This window comes from Chiloscyllium plagiosum, unplaced genomic scaffold, assembly GCF_037043375.1.
Source record: "Chiloscyllium plagiosum isolate Xiang-an unplaced genomic scaffold, Cpla_swu_hap1 HiC_scaffold_27, whole genome shotgun sequence".
Lineage (NCBI taxonomy): Eukaryota > Metazoa > Chordata > Chondrichthyes > Orectolobiformes > Hemiscylliidae > Chiloscyllium > Chiloscyllium plagiosum.
The window spans coordinates 88,755,808-88,773,775 of record NW_028270165.1 but is presented as its reverse complement, the minus strand read 5'-3'; the positions used below and the strand labels follow the sequence as shown (position 1 = coordinate 88,773,775).

Below are 17,968 nucleotides of genomic sequence, written 5' to 3'. Positions count from 1 at the left end.
CGACCTCTGGGTTATGGGCCCAGCACGCTCCCGCTGCGCCACTCTGCTCTTATGCCCGCCCATTTCCACAGGTCCCTTCAGCCTTTCGTCTGGCGTGTGGCATGCCCGTTCGAGACTGATGTCAAAGATCTCCACTGCTGTCGTCTTATATGGTGTTGCGCAGACGTATGGAGGCTTTGTAAATATAAACTTTTTCTAACTTCCCACATTCTGTTGGTCGAACTGTGATTTCACTCTGAATAGACGCTCTGCTGGGTCGACACAGTAAGTAAACGTGGGTCTCTATTCGTATCATTCTCTTGCCTTCTCCATGTAATTCTGCACATTGTTACTTTAAACATGACCACCGGATTCCCGTTTGCGTCTAATGAATCTGCCTCTTTGTCAGTGTCAGTTAGGGATTTACTGACCCCAACCACTCATTGAACGAAAGCGTTCTTCCTAATGTCACTTTTGGTTCTTTTCCTCATGACTTTAAAACTCTGCCGAATCGTTGCCGATCCTTTCAGGCGTGGGACCATTTATGACTACATTACTTTCTCTGTCTAGACTTCGCAAGCTTCAATGGGGCCAGATTTCAAACTTCTGTTCTCAGAAGAGAGCTGTCCCAAATTTCCAATCGACCCTCATCGCTGACAGCCCTCAAACACCGCATCACTCACGTCAACCTATTCAACGGTATCGCCAATCATTTCACTTCGCTGCTTTCTGTCCTATTGGTCCGCCAGGGAGCCCAAACTCGTTTAACGAAGGTGCTTTTTGAGAAAATTGAGCAGGCACGTTTGCACAAGTCATGAAACGCGGGCTCGTCCGGGATTTGAACCCGGGATCTCTCGCAAGTCCGCGTCGTCGAAGACCCAAAGCGAGAATCATACCCCTAGACCAACGAGCCACAAAGACAGAGTCCCGGCGCCCCCGCTCTACCTCTTGAACCTGCTGAGTCTTGCTCAGAGTGAAGTGTAGTTGACATTGAACAGGCAGGGGCTGTTTTCTCTGGAACGTCGGAGGCTGAAGGGTGACTTTATGGAAGTTTACAAAATTATGAGGGGCATGGATAGGATAAATAGGCAAAGTCCTTTCCCTGGGGTCGGGGAGTCAAGAACTAGAGGGCATAGATTTAGGGTGAGAGGGGAAACATATAAGATAGACCTAAGGGGCAACTTTTTCACGCAGAGGGTGGTGCGTGTATGGAATGAGCTGCCAGAGAAAGTGGCGGAGGCTGCTACAATTGCAACATTTAAGAGGCGTTTGGATGGATATATGAATAGGAAGGGTTTGGAGGTATATGGGCTGGGTGCTGGCAGGTGGGACTAGATTGGGGTGCGATATCTGATCGACATGGACGGGTTGGACCGAAGGGTCTGTTTCCATGCTGGACATCTCTATGACTCTATGAACAGCTGCTTCTCATTATGTCTCTCTGCTGCCGGTTGCCTGTCCCCAGGAACCGGGCCCTCTCTACTGGCAGAAAATTAAACTGTTTTCTTTCTAAACTTTTCTCTGACACCGGAGTGACCAGTGACAAGCATTGCCCTCCTCACCATAGGGTACAGAGAACAGGAGAAGACCCCGCAGACCTCCACGAGTGTGTCATCTCAACTGTGCACATTGGGCCTGTGCATCAATGTGAAATATTTACGTCGAAGTTTTTTGGGAAGCAGATGAGAAGGCGAGGTGCACAACAGTGCGCCGTTATACGGGGAAGCTGCTGAAGCCGACATTGAGTGAATTGGAAAGAGCTGGCGAGAAAGAGAGCAATGTACACTGGAGACTCTGAGCCAGCTGAAACTTGCTCAGTGAGAAGTACATTCCACATTGCTCCAAGAATTGCCAGCAGCAAAGAGTTTTCAGAACATCTGCTTGTCATTCTATCCCCGGGATGCGGTTTCTGACATGCGGACCGTCTTGTCATTCACGTCCGAAACGGCGATTTGAACCCGGGATCTCTCTCAGATGACAAGCAACATGAGTTTGACTGGACAACACTACTATTATAGGACAAGCCAAAACAGAGAACAGCCAGGGAATTCCTAGAGGCATGGCACTCATCCACAGATTCTATCAACAAGCACATCGACCTGGACCCAATATACCGGCCACTGCAGCGGACAGCTGGAACTGACAACCGGAAGTGGCACGGCGGCACAGTGGCACAGTGGTTCGCACTGCTGCCTCACAGCGCCAGAGACCCGGGTTCAATTCCTGCCTCCGGTAACTGACTGTGTGGAGTTTGCACATTCTCCCCGTGTCTGCGTGGGTTTCCTCCGGGTGCTCCGGTTTCCTCCCACAGTCCAAAGATGTGCAGGTCAGGTGAATTGGCCATGCTAAAAAAAAAACTGCCCGAAGTGTGAGGTGCAGCGGTAAATGTAGGGGAATGGGTCTGGGCGGGTCGGTGTGGACTTGTTGGGCCGAAGGGCCTGTTTCCACACTGTAAGTAATCTAATCTAATACAGATCACTATAAATGCCGGAGGAAACAGCACAGAAGCGCTTCACAGGAGCCTCCCAAGCACTGAGGATGTCACCTAGACAGGGGACGAAACGTCTGCAACACAAATTCCCAGCTCGGCGAACAGAATCACAACAAAGTTTTTGCTTGCAGGAACTGAGTGACATAAACAGGATGCTCTCAAATTTCGGCAGGAATTACACTTCCGTTCAAGATTTGCGGAAAGCTTTGTAGCTCAGCTGCCCGTTGTCGCAGCTCGACGAGCTGGGAAGTTGATTTGCAGGCGTTACATCCTCTGTCTAGTTGACATCTTCAGTGCGTTGGAGCCACCTGTGAAGCGCTGCTGTACTGTGTCTTCTGGAATGTATTTGGTTCTGTTTCTGCTGCTTTTGTTTGACCATTCCGATTGTTCGCTGCAGTGATTGGCATATGTCAATGTGTTTATTGGTGGAGTCCGTGGATGAGTGCCGTGTTTGTTGAATTTCTCTGGCTGACCTCTGTTCAGATGTACTATGACCGTTGTGCTGTCCCAGTCGATTTTATCGTCCTTGTCATCTGTGTTTGTGTGGGTACCAGAGATAGTGTTTAATGGGTAGATGTTGTTCATGGTTACAGATTGCTAGTTGTCTGCCTGTTTGTCCTGTACTGTCGACCTTTCGTGCAGCCTTTGCATGGAATCTTGTAAACTATATTTGTTTTCCACATGATGTGGTTGAGTCTTTTGTTCTGGTGAGTTATTGTCTGAGCGTGGCTGTCAGTTTATGGGCTGTCATGAATCCGAGTGGTCGGAGATGTCTGGCTATTAGTTCTGTGAGGTTTATTATATAAGGTAAAGTGGTGAGTGTGTTGGGTAGTGGCAGATCCTTGTCTCGTTGTTTGTCTGCTCGGCCCTTGTGGATGAAGTTGCGGGCATATCCGTTCCTGGTGAAGCCTCTGTAGACGTGTCCTTCTTCCTTTCACAGGTCGGCAGTGCTGCAGTGTGTCGTCACCCTTTGGAACAGCGTCCTCATGCAGCTTCTCTTGTCTGTGTTTTGATGGTTGTAGTTCAGGGTCTGGTCTGGGGGTGTGGCTTTTCTGTACACTTTTGTAGCACATCCCCCGTTCTGTGTCCTTTCTCCCATAGACCGTTAGCTTCCAGTTTCCTGTCACTTCAACTTCCCACTGTGTTCCCATGACACCATTTCAGTCTCTGATTTGCTGCAGTGCTCCCAAAAGGCACAGCGCAAGCTGGAAGAGCGGAACCTCATTTTCTCCTGAGAGACCGTGCTGCCTTCAGGACCCAACGCCGAGTTCAATCATTTTAGAACCTGTCCACCTTCTTCCACGGTCTTTACCCGCCCACTCATTCCATCAGTTCCGAAGACGGATCGTTGGGCTCAAAACATTATCTCTCCTTTCTCTCCACAGATGGACTAGACCTGGTGGTTTTGTTCATTTGAAAATGAACAAAATGAGCAGGGTGACAGAATGAGAACCACTGTTCTGGAAACTCTTTTGCTGCTTGCAATTCTGAGAACAATGGCGAATGTATTTCACACTGAGCAAGTCTCAGCTGGTTCAGGAGGTGCTGGAGCCAGCGGCCTGTGGCTCGTTGGTCTAGGGGTATGATTCTCGCATTGGGTCTTCTAACGGGCAGACTTGCGAGAGATCCCGGCTTTCTTGACTTGTGCAAAAATGCCCGATTAAACTTCTCAAAAGGCACCTTCGATAAACGAGGCTGGGCTCCCTGGAGTACGAATGGGGCAGGTAGCGGGGAAGTGAAATGATTGGAGATAGCGTTGAACAGATTGACGTGAGTGGTCCCGTGTTTGAGGAAGGTCAGCGATGAAGGTAGTTTGGAAAATTGGGACAGCTCTCCTCGGAGAACAGAAGTTTGAAATCCGGCGTGGCAAGTTTTCCAAGTCATGAGGGGACTAGAGATTGGAAACAATGTCGTGAAAGTGTTCCCACGCCTGAAAGGATCGAGAACGATTCGGCAGCGTTTTAAATTCATGAGGAAAAGAAGTAAAAGTGACCTTCGGAAGAACGTTTTCGTACAAGGAATGGTTAGGGTCAGTAAATCCCTGTCTGACAGTGATAAAGGGGCAGATTCAATGGACACAAAATCGAATTCGGTGGTCATGTTCGACCAACAGAATGTTCATATTAACACAGCCTGCACACCTCTGCGCAGCAGTATATTACATAACAGCAGTGGAGATCTTTGATATGAGTCTGGAACGTGCATGCCAGATGACTGTCGAAAAGCTGAAGGGTTCTGAGAAAACGCACGGCATACTAAACACAGAGTGACGCAACAAAAGCGTGCGGGCCCCACAACCCAGAGGCCCATAGCTCGAGACCATCCTCTATTGCTATTGCTCAAACTCTCCTTGAGCAGCTTTCCTTTGTCGTGAGTCTCTGTTCTATATCTTTCCTTTGCATCTGCTCCCCAAAACTTCGAGTGTCTGAGTGACATGTATCGTACTGATAGACTCGCCAAATTCACGCAGGCGAAGTGACTCGCTTCTGGAGGTCTGAGTGGTCTTCTCCTGTTCTCCGTCGAGTTCCTCTGAAGTGAATTGTGAAACCACTTTTCTGAGATGTCAATGAGCTGATAAAGTTGAAACACATGCCTTACGTTTTTGTCCATTCCCTGTAGTAATTCGCCATGCCGGTTCGGACGTGAATGATAAAACGGTCGGCTTGTCAGAAACCGCATTATGACTCAGACACATTCCCCCACGATTAGGACAGATCACCAAATTGAATAACTTCAGAGAGAGGCAAGTGACAGAGAATCGCCGTGGACTCGATGGGCTGAACAGCTTCTGTGCGCGAGAATGATGCTACGTGTTTGTGCCTTCCCACTGCCTGTCTCTGGGACAGAGAGGCTGAGGGAGCAAAACTGGTTCATTTTTAACCGTCCCTTCCGTGTTGGACTGCCTGCAGTCCCTCAGCTCAGGGCCATGGAGATGACTCTCAGTGAGTGAAGGTTTCACACGGATTCTCTTCATCTGGGACACTTGGGGCTCAGATGTTAACTGCTGCGCGGTCGCAGCAAAGAAAGCGATGCCCACTTTGCAATAGACTTTCCGTAAGATTGCTGCGTGAAGACGATTTCTGAACAGCAAGAAGGCTGCACAACAATTGAATTTACCTGGGCGAAGAGTCCTTGGTATCTATTTCTTTCTGTCCTGCCAGCACAGCATCTTTCTATCTCCACGATAACAGACCCTTGGAGAAAGTTCACAATCAAAGTTGTTCATGTTCCCCGCATTAATGTAACTGACACCTCTCACCCCAAGGGTTTCAGAGAGAGAGAGAGAGAGAGAGCAGAAGAGCGAATGGACTCTACCCGCCCCCCACCCTACACCTCGTCCCACCCCCAGAACAACGTGCAAGTAGAAATGAAATGGTTTAATTATCCGCCAGTGGAGGTAGTCCAGTTCCTGGGGATGAGACAAATATCAGCGCCCCGGGGACAGAATGGCAAGCAGATGTTCTGGAAACGCTTTGCTGCTTGCAATTCTTGGAGCAATGTGGAATGTACTTCACACTGAGGAAGTTTCAGCTCGTTCAGAGTCTCTAGTGTCCATTGCTGCGTTTGCCGCCAGCTCAGAGAGAGAACAATAGGAAGGACGTAGGAGTGAATAACGATCCGCGTGAGAGGGCGAATGGAGACTGTTAGCGGCTAACAATACGTAGTGTGTCCTAGCAGACGAGGTGATAACAAGGAGTCGTTTGTGTGGTAGGGGGTCAAGGACATGGGGGAGTTCAGGCCCTAAAGTTATGGAACTCGATATTGAAGACTGGAGGGCTGTATGGTCTCCAAGTGGAAAATGAGGTGCTGTTCTTTCATCTGGAGCGGGAACACTGCTGCAAGCCTGAGACAGAGATGTTGGCCAGGGAACAGGGTGATGTGTTAAAGTGGCAGGCAACCGCAAGGTCAGGGCCTTTATTTCTGCGGGCAGAACCGGGATGTTCTGCGAAGCAGTCACCCAGTTTATGTTTCGTGCTACATTGGGGAAATGACACTGTGAGCAGCGAATGCAGTGGACTAGGTTGTGGCAAAAGTGCTGCTTCACCTGGCAGGTATGTTTGAGCCCTTGGATATTCAGGAGGGAGCAGGTAAATGGGCAGGTGTTACACATTCGGCGGTTGCAGGGGAAAGTGCCTTGGCACTATGGGAGGTGGGTGTGGGGTGTTGCGAGTGAAGGAAGAGTGGAACCTATTGTTCTCTCTCTGAGCTGGCGGCAAACACAGCAATGTACATCGGAGACTCTGTACCAGCTGAAACTTGCTCAGTGTGAAGTACATTCCACATTGCTGCAAGAATTGCAAGCAGCAAAGCGTTTCCAGAACATCTGCTTGTCATTCTGCCCCGGGGCAGAATGCCCACTTTGTCTGATCCCCAGGAACTGGACTATCTCCACTGGTGGATAATGAAACCATTTTATTTCTACTTGCACGTTGTTCTGGGGGGTGGGAAGGGGTGTACGGTGGGGGGCGGGGAGAGTCCATTCGCTCTTCTGCTCTCTCACTCTCTCTCTCTCTCAGAAACCCTTGGAGTGAGAGGTGTCAGTTACATTAATGCGGGGAACATGAACAACTTTGATTGTGAACTTTCTCCAAGGGTCTGTTATCGGAGAGATAGAAAGATGCTGTACTGGCAGGACAGAAAGAAATGGACACCGAGAACTCTTCGCCCAGGTAAATTCACATTGCTGTGCAGCCTTCTTGGTGTTCAGAAATCGTCTTCACGCAGCGATCTTACAGAAAGTCTATTGCAAAGTGGGCATCGCTTTCTTTGCTGCGATCGCGCAGCAGTTAACATCTGAGCCCCAAAGTGTCCCAGATGAAGAGAATCCGAGTGAAACCTTCACTCACTGAGAGTCATCCCCACGGCTCTGAGCTGAGGGACTGCAGGCAGTCCAACACGGAAGGGACGGTTAAAAATGAACCAGTTTTGCTCCCTCAGCCTCTCTGTCCCAGAGACAGGCAGTGGGACGGCATAAACACGTCGCATCATTCTCGCGCAGACAGATGCCGTTCAGCCCATCGAGTCCACGGCGACTGTCTGTCACTTGTCTCTCTCTCTGAGGTTATTCACAATCGGTGGTATCCGTCCTAATAGTAGGGGACTATGTCTGAATCGTGATGCTTGTCATTCTCGTCTGAACCAGGGTGCCGAATTACTGCAAGGAAGGGACGAAACCGCAAGGCATGTGTTTCAACTTTACCAGCTGATTGGCATCGCAGAGAACTGGGTTTGCGATTCAGTTCAGAGGAAACAGACGAAGTACAGACTATCACTGAGACCTCTAAAATCTTGCCACATGAGTTGAGTGGATTTGGCGAGTGCATCGATATGCGACATTTGGACACTCGGTAAGTTGACGCAAAGGCAGGCAGCTTGCAGAAGAGAGCACCGATCTTAAGGAAAGCAGCTCGAGGTGACATTGAACAACAAGCAGACGACGGTTTCGATCCATCGATTATGGGCCTAGCACGCTCCCGCTGCGCCACTCTGCTGCCACACGCGGCGCCCCTTCCACAGAACACTTCAGGTTTTCGTCTGGCACGCGGCAGGCACGTTCGAGCCTGATGTGAAAGACCTCCACTGCTGCCGTGTAATATGCTGTTTCGCAGACATATGGAGGCTGTGTAAATATAAACTTATTTCTAAATTCCCACATTCTGTTGGTCGAACTGTGATTTCACACTGAATCACAACATGTGTCACAGCGCAGACGGTGGCCATGCGGCCCACCTTCGCTCTGCTGGTTCTACACTCAAGTAAACGTGTGTCTCTATTCGTTTCATTCTCTCGCCTTCTCAGCGTCAATCTGCTCATCTGAACGTGACCACCGAATTCCCTTTTGTGTCCATTGAATCTTCCTCTTTGTCAGTGTCAGACAGGGACTTACTGACCCTAACCACTCCCTGTACGAAAACGTTCTTCCTAATGTCACTTTTACTTCTTTTCATTGTGACTTTAAAATTCAGCCGAATTTTTGAGGTAGAGGTAAACAGCCAAAGATAATCACCGTCACTGCTTCCCTTCCATCGACTCAACTTTGTGAATCAGTATCTTTAACTGACAAATAAAACACCTTTGTCCTCAGGTGCCTGCTTCATTTTGACCACGACTTCACTCCCCTCACTGTTCTAGTCTCATTTCCAAACACTTGGCTCATATCCTCAAAAGCAGCTCTGTGGGTATCTGCTTGTTCCACCCTGACAGGCAGTGGGTTGCAGATTCCCGACCAGTCCCAATGTGATTGAAATATTTCAACCCCCCCACTGATTTGCATCTTTCAAAAAGCCGTGGAGCAATCTCCCTTTCTTTTTGACGACAGTTCTCAACTGTAGCCGGCAGGGTTCACACCTGCGTGGGGAAACCGCAATGGATTTCATATCCATCGCATTCACCACTCGGCCCACCAATACAGAACCACACTGACAGCTTCATTTCCCAGGTCTCTCTGCCTGTGGAGCTGAGAAAGAGTAAATCATTACAGAGTTTGTTTGAATCCAATCACTTCACAGGTTTCGAAAGGGTTAAATATCTGCTAATGGCGAGTCTGGGTGTTTCATCCCGAAAGATGAAATGGACGTTCAGTTAAAAACAAAACCAGAAATTGCAGGAGCAACTCAGCAGGTCAGGCAGCATCTGTAGAAAGAGAATCAGAGACAACATTTCAGGACTTTTTTTTCCCTCATCCAGGTACAGCCAAACCTACTGAGTTGCTCTAGCACTTTCGCCTTCTGTCTCGGACTCTCAGCATCCGCACTCCTTTATGTTAGAAATTCAATCAATTCAGAAACCCCTTTGTGCTTCCTCAGTGGAAAAGATTTCCGTTTGGGAAATATTTTCCTGACACCATGAAAAACGCGCATCTTTGCAGACAAGAAAGCTGTAGGAGCCCGAACAACCGTCCGGTTAATAGCCGAATGCGCTGACCAATTGCGCCACAGAGACAGCCCCGGGCATTGTCCGCACACTCTCGTTGAGGAAGCATCTATTCAATTCATAATTCAACCTGCCCCGCCTAGAATTACCATTGTCTTCTGTAAGTTCAAACACAGCGAATACTGCAGAAAACCAACGGGTCGAGCAGCATCTGTGGAAAGGTAAACAGAGCCGACGTTTTGAGTGTGCTACGGTTTTTGTTCAGAACTCAGTGTTTTGCCTCTTCCCGAAGTTGGTCCAGGTCTATATCTCAATTGGCAAACACATGGCACGTGCAGTGCCGCAATGTGAAGTTATCGCCTTGGCTGTTTAAAAAAAAGCAGTGCATTGTTTAAATGGTGATATATTGGAATGTGGAGAAAGTGAGGAATAGAGGTGAAAGTCGAAAAATGTGGCACTGGAAAAGCACAACAGGTCAGGCAGCATCTGAGAAGCAGGACAGTGAACGTTTCGGGGACAAGCCCTTCATCAGGAATGATGTATGGATGTACAACGGGGTCTGAGAGTCCCTCCACACCAGTCAATGCCAGTTGTCGGGCAGATGCAGCAGGCAAAGAGCGAGGCAAGTGGTATATTACGAAGAGGAATTCAGTTCAGAAGTGGGGTCATTGAATATATTCAAGGCTAAGTTCATCTGAGTTTTGAACAACAAAGAAGTGGATGGTTATGGGGGGAGGTAGGAAAATGGTTTTAAGACCAGTACAGGTCAGTCACAGAGTCTGACAGCACTGAATAGACCCTTCATCCAACTAGTCCGTGCTGAGTATGTTCTCAAACTAAACTCGTCCCACCTACCAGTGTTTGGCCCATAAACCTTTGAGACTTTCATATTCATGTACTTATCTAAATGTCTTTTCAACGTTGTAGCTGTACGTGTATAAAATCATGAGGAGTATGGATAGGATAAATAGACAAAGTCCTTTTCCTGGGGTGGGGTAGTCCAGCACGAGAAGGCATGGGTTTATCGTTGGAGGGGAAAGATACAAAATAGATCTAAGGGGCAACGTTTTCACGCAGAGGATTGTACGTTTATTGAATGAACTGCCAGAGGAAGTGGTGAAGTCTAGTACAATTGCAACATTTAAAAGGCATTTGGTTAGGTATATGAATAGGAAGGGTTTGGAGGGATATGGGGCCGTGTGCGGTCAGGTGGGACTAGATTGTTTTGGGGCAGTTGGCCAGCATGGACAAGTTGGACCAAACAGTCTGTTTCTGTGCTGTACATCTCTATGACTCTATGACTTCTTCTGGACATTCATTCTGCTCTCAGACCACTCTCTTAAAAAACGATCCTTGTCCTGTCTTGGTAAAATCTTTCTCTACTCACCTGAAAATATTTGCTCCCTGATCCTGAAACGCCCAGCTGAGGGAAAGGACACCTGCTGATCACCTCATCCGTATCCCTCATGATTTTATAATCCTCTATATGCAGTGTGTAGTGGCTCATTGAAATAATGTCCTGATGCAGCGTCGTTTGTGGGTGTTGGGATGATTGCTTCTGTGGTTAAGCACTTGGTTTGCGTGTGTTGTTTTTCTGTAGACGCCAGTTTGAAGTTCCCCATTGACTGTTCGCTCTCCTGTGATATCTAGGAATGGCACTTTGTTGTTGTTCTCCTCCTCTTCAAACCAGGAGCCCACCACCCCGCCCCCCCAACCCCGCCTCAGGCCATAGTCTCACTACTCGGAACACTAATATACGGACTAGTCAAAGGCCTCCACTGAAGACTAAAACACCAAGTCGAAGATTCACGCCACTCCATTTACTCCATCCAAGAATTCCTGAACACCAAATATACTAAGATAGAAGAGGATGGAATAATGATGTCCTTTGACATAACAGCCCTGTTCACATCCATTAACATCAACGTGGTCAAAGAAAACTGGAGACACTACTCGAAGAACCAAAGACACAAACACAGCACCAATTTCATCAGCAAAGATAGCACTATCCAGCTCGTGGAACTGTGCCTTAACCACCCACTTCATATTCAGTAACAAGCCCTACAAACAAATCAACGAAACACCAATGAAACCACCAGTATCAGGATTCCCAGCAGAAGCAATAATTCAGAGTCTCAAGCCAACAGCACTTCCAACGATCCAACCCAAAGTTTGTGTCCGCCACAGTGATGACACTTTTGTCATCAAAAAATGAAGCAAATTAGAGGAAAACTACAACACATCAACAATATCCTTACTGGCATAAAATTCACAAAAGAAGAGAACAACAACAAAGTGCCAATTCTAGATGTCACAGTAGAGCGAACAGTCAATGGTAAATTCAAACCAGCGTCCACAGGAAAACAACACACACGAACCAAGTACTTCGCTACAGAAGCAATGATCCCTGCACATACAAACAAGCCGGAATCAGGACACTATTTCAACGTGGCACTGCACACTTCAGTCGCCAGTAACGACGAAGACCAACAAGTCACTGTATAGCGCATTTAAGTAGATTGGGTAGGCAAAGGATCCACTGAAAAACACTTCCCTGACCGGGAATCGAACCCGGGCCGCAACGGTGAAAGCGCTAAATCCTAACCACTAGACTACCAGGGAGACAGCATCGCCACCTCACAGCCCTATTGTAAATTGCTTCCCTGCCCGGAAATCGAACCGGGGCCACGATCGTGAGAAGGCTTCCATCAACATCATTGCTTGTATCCATTGCTCCCGATGCGGTCTCCTCTACATTGGGGAGACTGGAGACTCCTCGCAGAGTCCAGTCACAGCGCTTGAGGGAACATCTCCACGGCACCCACAGCAATCAACCCCATCACCCTCTCAACTCCCCCTCCCACTCTGCCGAGGACACACAGGTCCTGGGCCTCCTCCATCGCCGCTCACTCCCCACCAGATGCTGAAGGAAGAACGCCCCATTTTTCGCCTCGGATAAATTCAACCCCAGGACATCAATGTGGACTTCACCAGTTTCCTCATTTCCCCTCCCCCCACCTTACCTCAGTTCCAACCTTCCAGCTCAGCGCTGTCCTCATGACCTGTCCTACCTGCCAATCTCCCTTCTCAACTGTTCGCTCCACCTCCTCTCTGACCTGTCACCTACATCCCCACCCCCATTCACCTATTGTACTCATTGCTACCTTCGGCCCAACACCCCCCAATTTATCTCGCCAACCATGGAAGCGTCCTGCCTCTATTCCTAATGAAGGGCTTTTGCCCGAAATGTCGATTTTCCTGCTCCTCGGAAGCTGTCTGACCTGCTGTGCTTTTCCAGCACCATTCTGACCTAAACTCTGGTTTCCAGCATCTGCAGTCCGCACTTTTGCCTACCCAATAAACCTAGTGTGACGATTTCACATCAACAAACTGACACTAGCAGACACAACGTCTGCAGAAACCCTAGCCACATTACTTTACATTAAAGACATCTGTGAAATGATTTCCAGACAACTCAACCCTCTCAGCATGAAACAACGGCTAGTGAACCTTAAATACCCTTTACAAACAACCCGCAAACGAATGTTATTTACAAAATACTATACAAGGAAATATATACATGAACTCTGCCGCACAGTTCTCTGTGGCAAGAAATGCTGGGATGAGATAAGGAAGATTTTTTCAGCCAAAACGAATCGGTAATAACTGGACAGCCATTTAAAATCAACGCTGTCAGGCCAGGATGGAAGACCGGAAAGGATAATCAGTTTTCTTATTTCCTGAAGATTTACAAAGCTGAGACTGGGTTTTGGCGTTTCTTCCCTTTCCACTCCCAGAAGCCGCAGTGGTTGGGGCGGTGAGTTTTGGAAAGTGAAATGTGCCCATGAGCAGCGTGTGGGGCTTTTTCAGCTTCCCCTCCTCTGACAGCGCTGTGACGTGACTCTGATGTTCTCAGGGACACTTCCTGACGCGAGACAATGAAAAGATTCTCATTCCCGCAGATCGGGAATTCAAACCGTATGCCGGCTTCAGGACAATGAGAAAGATTAATTGGGGTGTGTGAAGAAGCTGTGAGTTGCATTTCAAACAGGTAGGTGGAGTCAGATGCGTCATCCATTGCGCCGCGGCCCTGTGCGGACCTGACGCCACCATGCTGCAGAGTTCTGACGTGAATACGGACATGCGCAGCAATGGGAACATTGACAAGGTGAACAACCAAAGATAATCACCGTCACTGCTTCCCTTCCATAGTTCCAACTTTGTGAAGCAGTATCTTTCACTGGCAAATAAAACACCTTTGTCCTTAGGTACCTGCTTCATTTCGATCACGACTTCACGCCCCTCACTGTTCTAGTCTCATTTCCAAACTCTTGGCTCATATCCACAAAAGCAGCTCTGGAGATATCTGCTTGTTCCACCCTGACAGGCAGTGGGTTGCAGATTCCCGACAAGTCCCAATGTGATTGAAATATTTCAACCCCCGCACTGATTTGCATCTTTCAAAAAGCCGTGGATCAATCTCCCTTTCTTGTTGACGACAGTTCGCAACTGTAGCCGGCAGGGTTCACACCTGCGTGGGGAAACCGCAATGGATTTCATGTCCTTCGCATTCACCACTCGGCCCACCAATACAGAACCACACTGACAGCTTCATTTCCCAGGACTCTCTGCCTGTGGAGCTGAGAAAGAGTAAATCATTGCAGAGTTTGTTTGAATCCAATCACTTCACAGGTTTCGAAAGGGTTAAATATCTGCAAATGGCGAGTCTGGGTGTTTCATCCCGAAAGATGAAATGGACGTTCAGTTAAAAACAAAACCAGTAATTGCAGGAGCAACTCAGCAGGTCAGGCAGCATCTGTAGAAAGAGAATCAGAGACAACATTTCAGAACTTTTTTTTCCTCATCCAGGTACAGCCAAACCTACTGAGTTGCTCCAGCAGTTTCGCTTTCTGTCTCGAACTGTTAGAATCCGCAGTCCTTTACGTTAGAAATTCAATCAATTCAGAAACCCCTTTGTGCTTCCTCAGTGGAAAAGATTTCCATTTGGGAAACATTTTCCTGACACCATTAAAAACGCGCATCTTTGCAGCCAAGAAAGCGGTAGGAGCGTGAACAACAAGCGCTCCGTCCCTGAGTGGTTTCGAGACACCCACCCTCCGGTTAACAGCCGAACGCGCCGACCAATTGCGCCACAGAGACAGGTCCGAGCATCCCAGGCACTGTCTCGTTGAGGAAGCTACTATTCAATTTATAATTCAACCTGCCCCGCCCAGAATTACCATTGTCTTCGATCAGTTCAAACACAGCGAATACTGCAGAAAGCCAACGGGTCGAGCTGCATCTGTGGAAAGGTAAACAGAGCCGACGTTTTGAGTGTGCTACGGTTTTTGTTCAGAACTCAGTGTTTTGCCTCTTCCCGAACTTGGTCCAGGTCTGTGTCTCAATTGGCAAACACATGGCAAGTGCAGTGCCGCAATGTGAAGTTATCGTCTTGGCTGTTTAAAAACAAGCAGTGCATTGTTTAAATGGTGATATATTGGAATGTGGAGAAAGTGAGGACTAGAGGTGAAAGTCGAAAAATGTGGCACTGGAAAAGCAGAACAGGTCAGGCAGCATCTGAGGAGCAGGACAGTGAACGTTTCGGGCACAAGCCCTTCATCAGGAATGATGTATGGATGTACAAAGGGGTCTCAGAGTCTCTCCACTCCAGTCAACGCCAGTTGTCGGGCAGATGCAGCAGGCAATGAGCGAGGCAAGTGGTATATTACGAAGAGGAATTCAGTTCAGAAGTGGGGTCATTAAACATATTCAAGGGTAAATTCATCTGCGTTTTGAACAACAAAGAAGTGGATGGTTATGGGGGGAGGTAAGAAAATGGTTTTGAGACCAGTACAGGTCAGTCACAGAGTCAGACAGCACTGAACAGACCCTTCATCCAACTCGTCCATGCTGAGTATGTTCTCAAACTAAACTCGCCCCACCTACCAGTGTTTGGCCCATAAAACTTCGAACCTTTCATATTCATGTACTTATCCAAATGTCTTTTAAACGTTGTAACTGTACGTGTATAAAATAATGAGGGGTATGGATAGGATAAATAGACAAAGTCTTTTCCCTGGGGTGGGGGAATCCAGAACGAGAGGGTATGGGTTTAGCGTTAGAGGGGAAAGATACAAAAGAGATATAAGGGGCAACGTTTTCACGCAGAGGATTGTACGTTTATTGAATGAACTGCCAGAGGAAGTGGTGAAGTCTAGTACGATTTCAACATTTAAAAGGCATTTGGTGAGGTATATGAATAGGAAGGGTTTGGAGGGATATTGGGCCGTGTGCGGTCAGGTGGGACTAGATTGTTTTGGGATAGTTGGCCGGCATGGACAAGTTGGACCAAACAGTCTGTTTCTGTGCTGTACATCTCTATGACTCTATGACCTCTTCTGGACATTCATTCTGCACTCAGACCACTCTCTTTAAAAACGATCCTTGTCTTGTCTTTATAAAATCTTTCTCTACTCACCTCAAAATATTTGCTCCCGGATCCTGAAAACACTAGCTGAGGGAGAGGACACTTGCTGTTCACCTCATCCGTATCCCTCATGATTTTATAATCCTCTATATGCAGTGTGTAGTCGCTCATTGAAATAATGTCCTGATGCAGCTTCGTTTGTGGGTGTTGGGATGATTGCTTCTGTGGTTAAGCAGTAGGTTTGCGTGTGTTGTTTTTCTGGAGACGCTAGTTTGAAGTTCACCATTGACTGTTCGCTCTCCTGTGACATCTAGGAATGGCACTTTGTTGTTGTTCTCCTCCTCTTCAAAACAGGACCCCCCTCATGCCACAGTGTCACTACTTGGAACACCAATATACAGACTAGTCAAAGGCCTCCACTGAAGACAAAAACACCAAGTCGAAGATTCACGCCACTCCATTTACTCCATCCAAGAATTCCTGAACACCAAAGACACCAAGATAGAAGAGGATGGAATAATGATATCCTTTGACATAACAGCCCTGTTCACATCCATTAACATCAAAGTGGTCAAAGAAAACTGGAGACACTACTCGAAGAACCAAAGACACAAACACAGCACCAACTTTATCAGCAAAGTTAGCACTATCCAGCTCGTGGAACTGTGCCTTAACCACCCACTTCACATTCAGTAACAAGCCCTACAAACAAATCAACGAAACACCCATGAAACCACAGGATTCCTAGCAGAAGCAATAATACAGAGTCTCAAACCAACAGCCCTTCCAACGATCCAACTCAAACTTTGTGTCCGCCACAGTGATGACACTTTTGTCATCAAAAAATGAAGCAAATTAGAGGAAAACTACAACACATCAACAATATCCTTACTGGCATAAAATTCACAAAAGAGGAGAACAACAACAAAGTGCCATTTCTAGATGTCACAGTAGAGCGAACAGTCAATGGTAAATTCAAAACAGCGTCTACAGGAAAACAACACACACGAACCAAGTACTTAGCTACAGAAGCAATGATCCCGACACATACAAACAAGCCTGAATCAGGACACTATTTCAACGAAGCACTACACACTGCAGCAGCCAGTAACGACGAAGACCAATAAGGAACTGAACAGCGCATTTAACGAGAATGGGTAGGCAAAAGAGCCACAGAGAAACACTTCCCTGACCGGGAATCGAACCCGGGCCGCAGGGGTGAAAGCGCCGAATCCGAACCACTAATCCACCAGGGAGACAGCATTAGCACGTCACAGCCATATTGCAAATTGCTTCTCTGCCCGGAAATCGAACCCGGGCCACAATCGTGAGAAGGCTTCCACCAATATCATTGCTTGTATCCATTGCTCCCGATGCGGTCTCCTCTACATTGGGGAGACTGGAGACTCCTCGCAGAGTCAAGTCACAGCGCTTGAGGGAACATCTTCAGGACACCCGAACCAATCAACCCCATCACCCTCTCAACTCCCCCTCCCACTCTGCCGAGGACACGCAGGTCCTGGGCCTCCTCCATCGCCGCTCACTCCCCACCCGATGCCTGAAGGAAGAACGCCCCATTTTTCGCCTCGGATAAATTCAACCCCAGGACATCAATGTGGACTTCACCAGTTTCCTCATTTCCCCTCCCCCCACCTTACCTCAGTTCCAACCTTCCAGCTCAGCGCTGTCCTCGTGACCTGTCCTACCTGCCAATCTCCCTTCTCAACTGTTCGCTCCACCTCCTCTCTGACCTGTTACCTCCATCCCCACCCCCATTCACCTATTGTAGTCTTTGCTACCTTCGGCCCAGCACCCCCCAATTTATCTCGCCAACCATGGAAGCGTCCTGCCTCTATTCCTTCTGAAGGGCCTTTGCCCGAAATGTCGATTTTCCTGCTCCTCGGAAGCTGTCTGACCTGCTGTGCTTTTCCAGCACCATTCTGATCTAAACTCTGGTTTCTAGCATCTGCAGTCCTCACTTTTGCCTACCCAATAATCCCAGTGTGACGATTTCACATCAACAAACTGACACTAGCAGACACAACGTCTGCAGAAACCCTAGCCACATTACTTTACATTAAAGACATCTGTGAAATGGCTTCCAGACAACTCAACCCTCTCAGCATTAAACAACGGCTAGTGAACCTTAAATACCCTATACAAACAAGCCGCAAACGAATGTTATTTACAAAATACTA

At 47.9% G+C, this 17,968-nt stretch overlaps 1 protein-coding gene and 2 non-coding genes across 3 annotated transcripts in view; 1 reads left to right on the top strand and 2 right to left on the bottom strand.

Moving 5' to 3' along the window:
• The window catches only part of LOC148144928 (uncharacterized), a 94,422-nt gene that overhangs the window by 46,377 nt on the left and 30,077 nt on the right, over positions 1–17,968 (top strand). The gene's annotated exons all lie outside the window — the stretch shown is intronic.
• trnap-ugg (transfer RNA proline (anticodon UGG)) lies at positions 803–892 on the bottom strand. The gene is given in 2 exon segments: positions 803–838; positions 857–892. It is a non-coding gene; the product is annotated as a tRNA-Pro (tRNA).
• Positions 11,894–11,965, bottom strand: trnae-uuc (transfer RNA glutamic acid (anticodon UUC)). Its single transcript has one exon. It is a non-coding gene; the product is annotated as a tRNA-Glu (tRNA).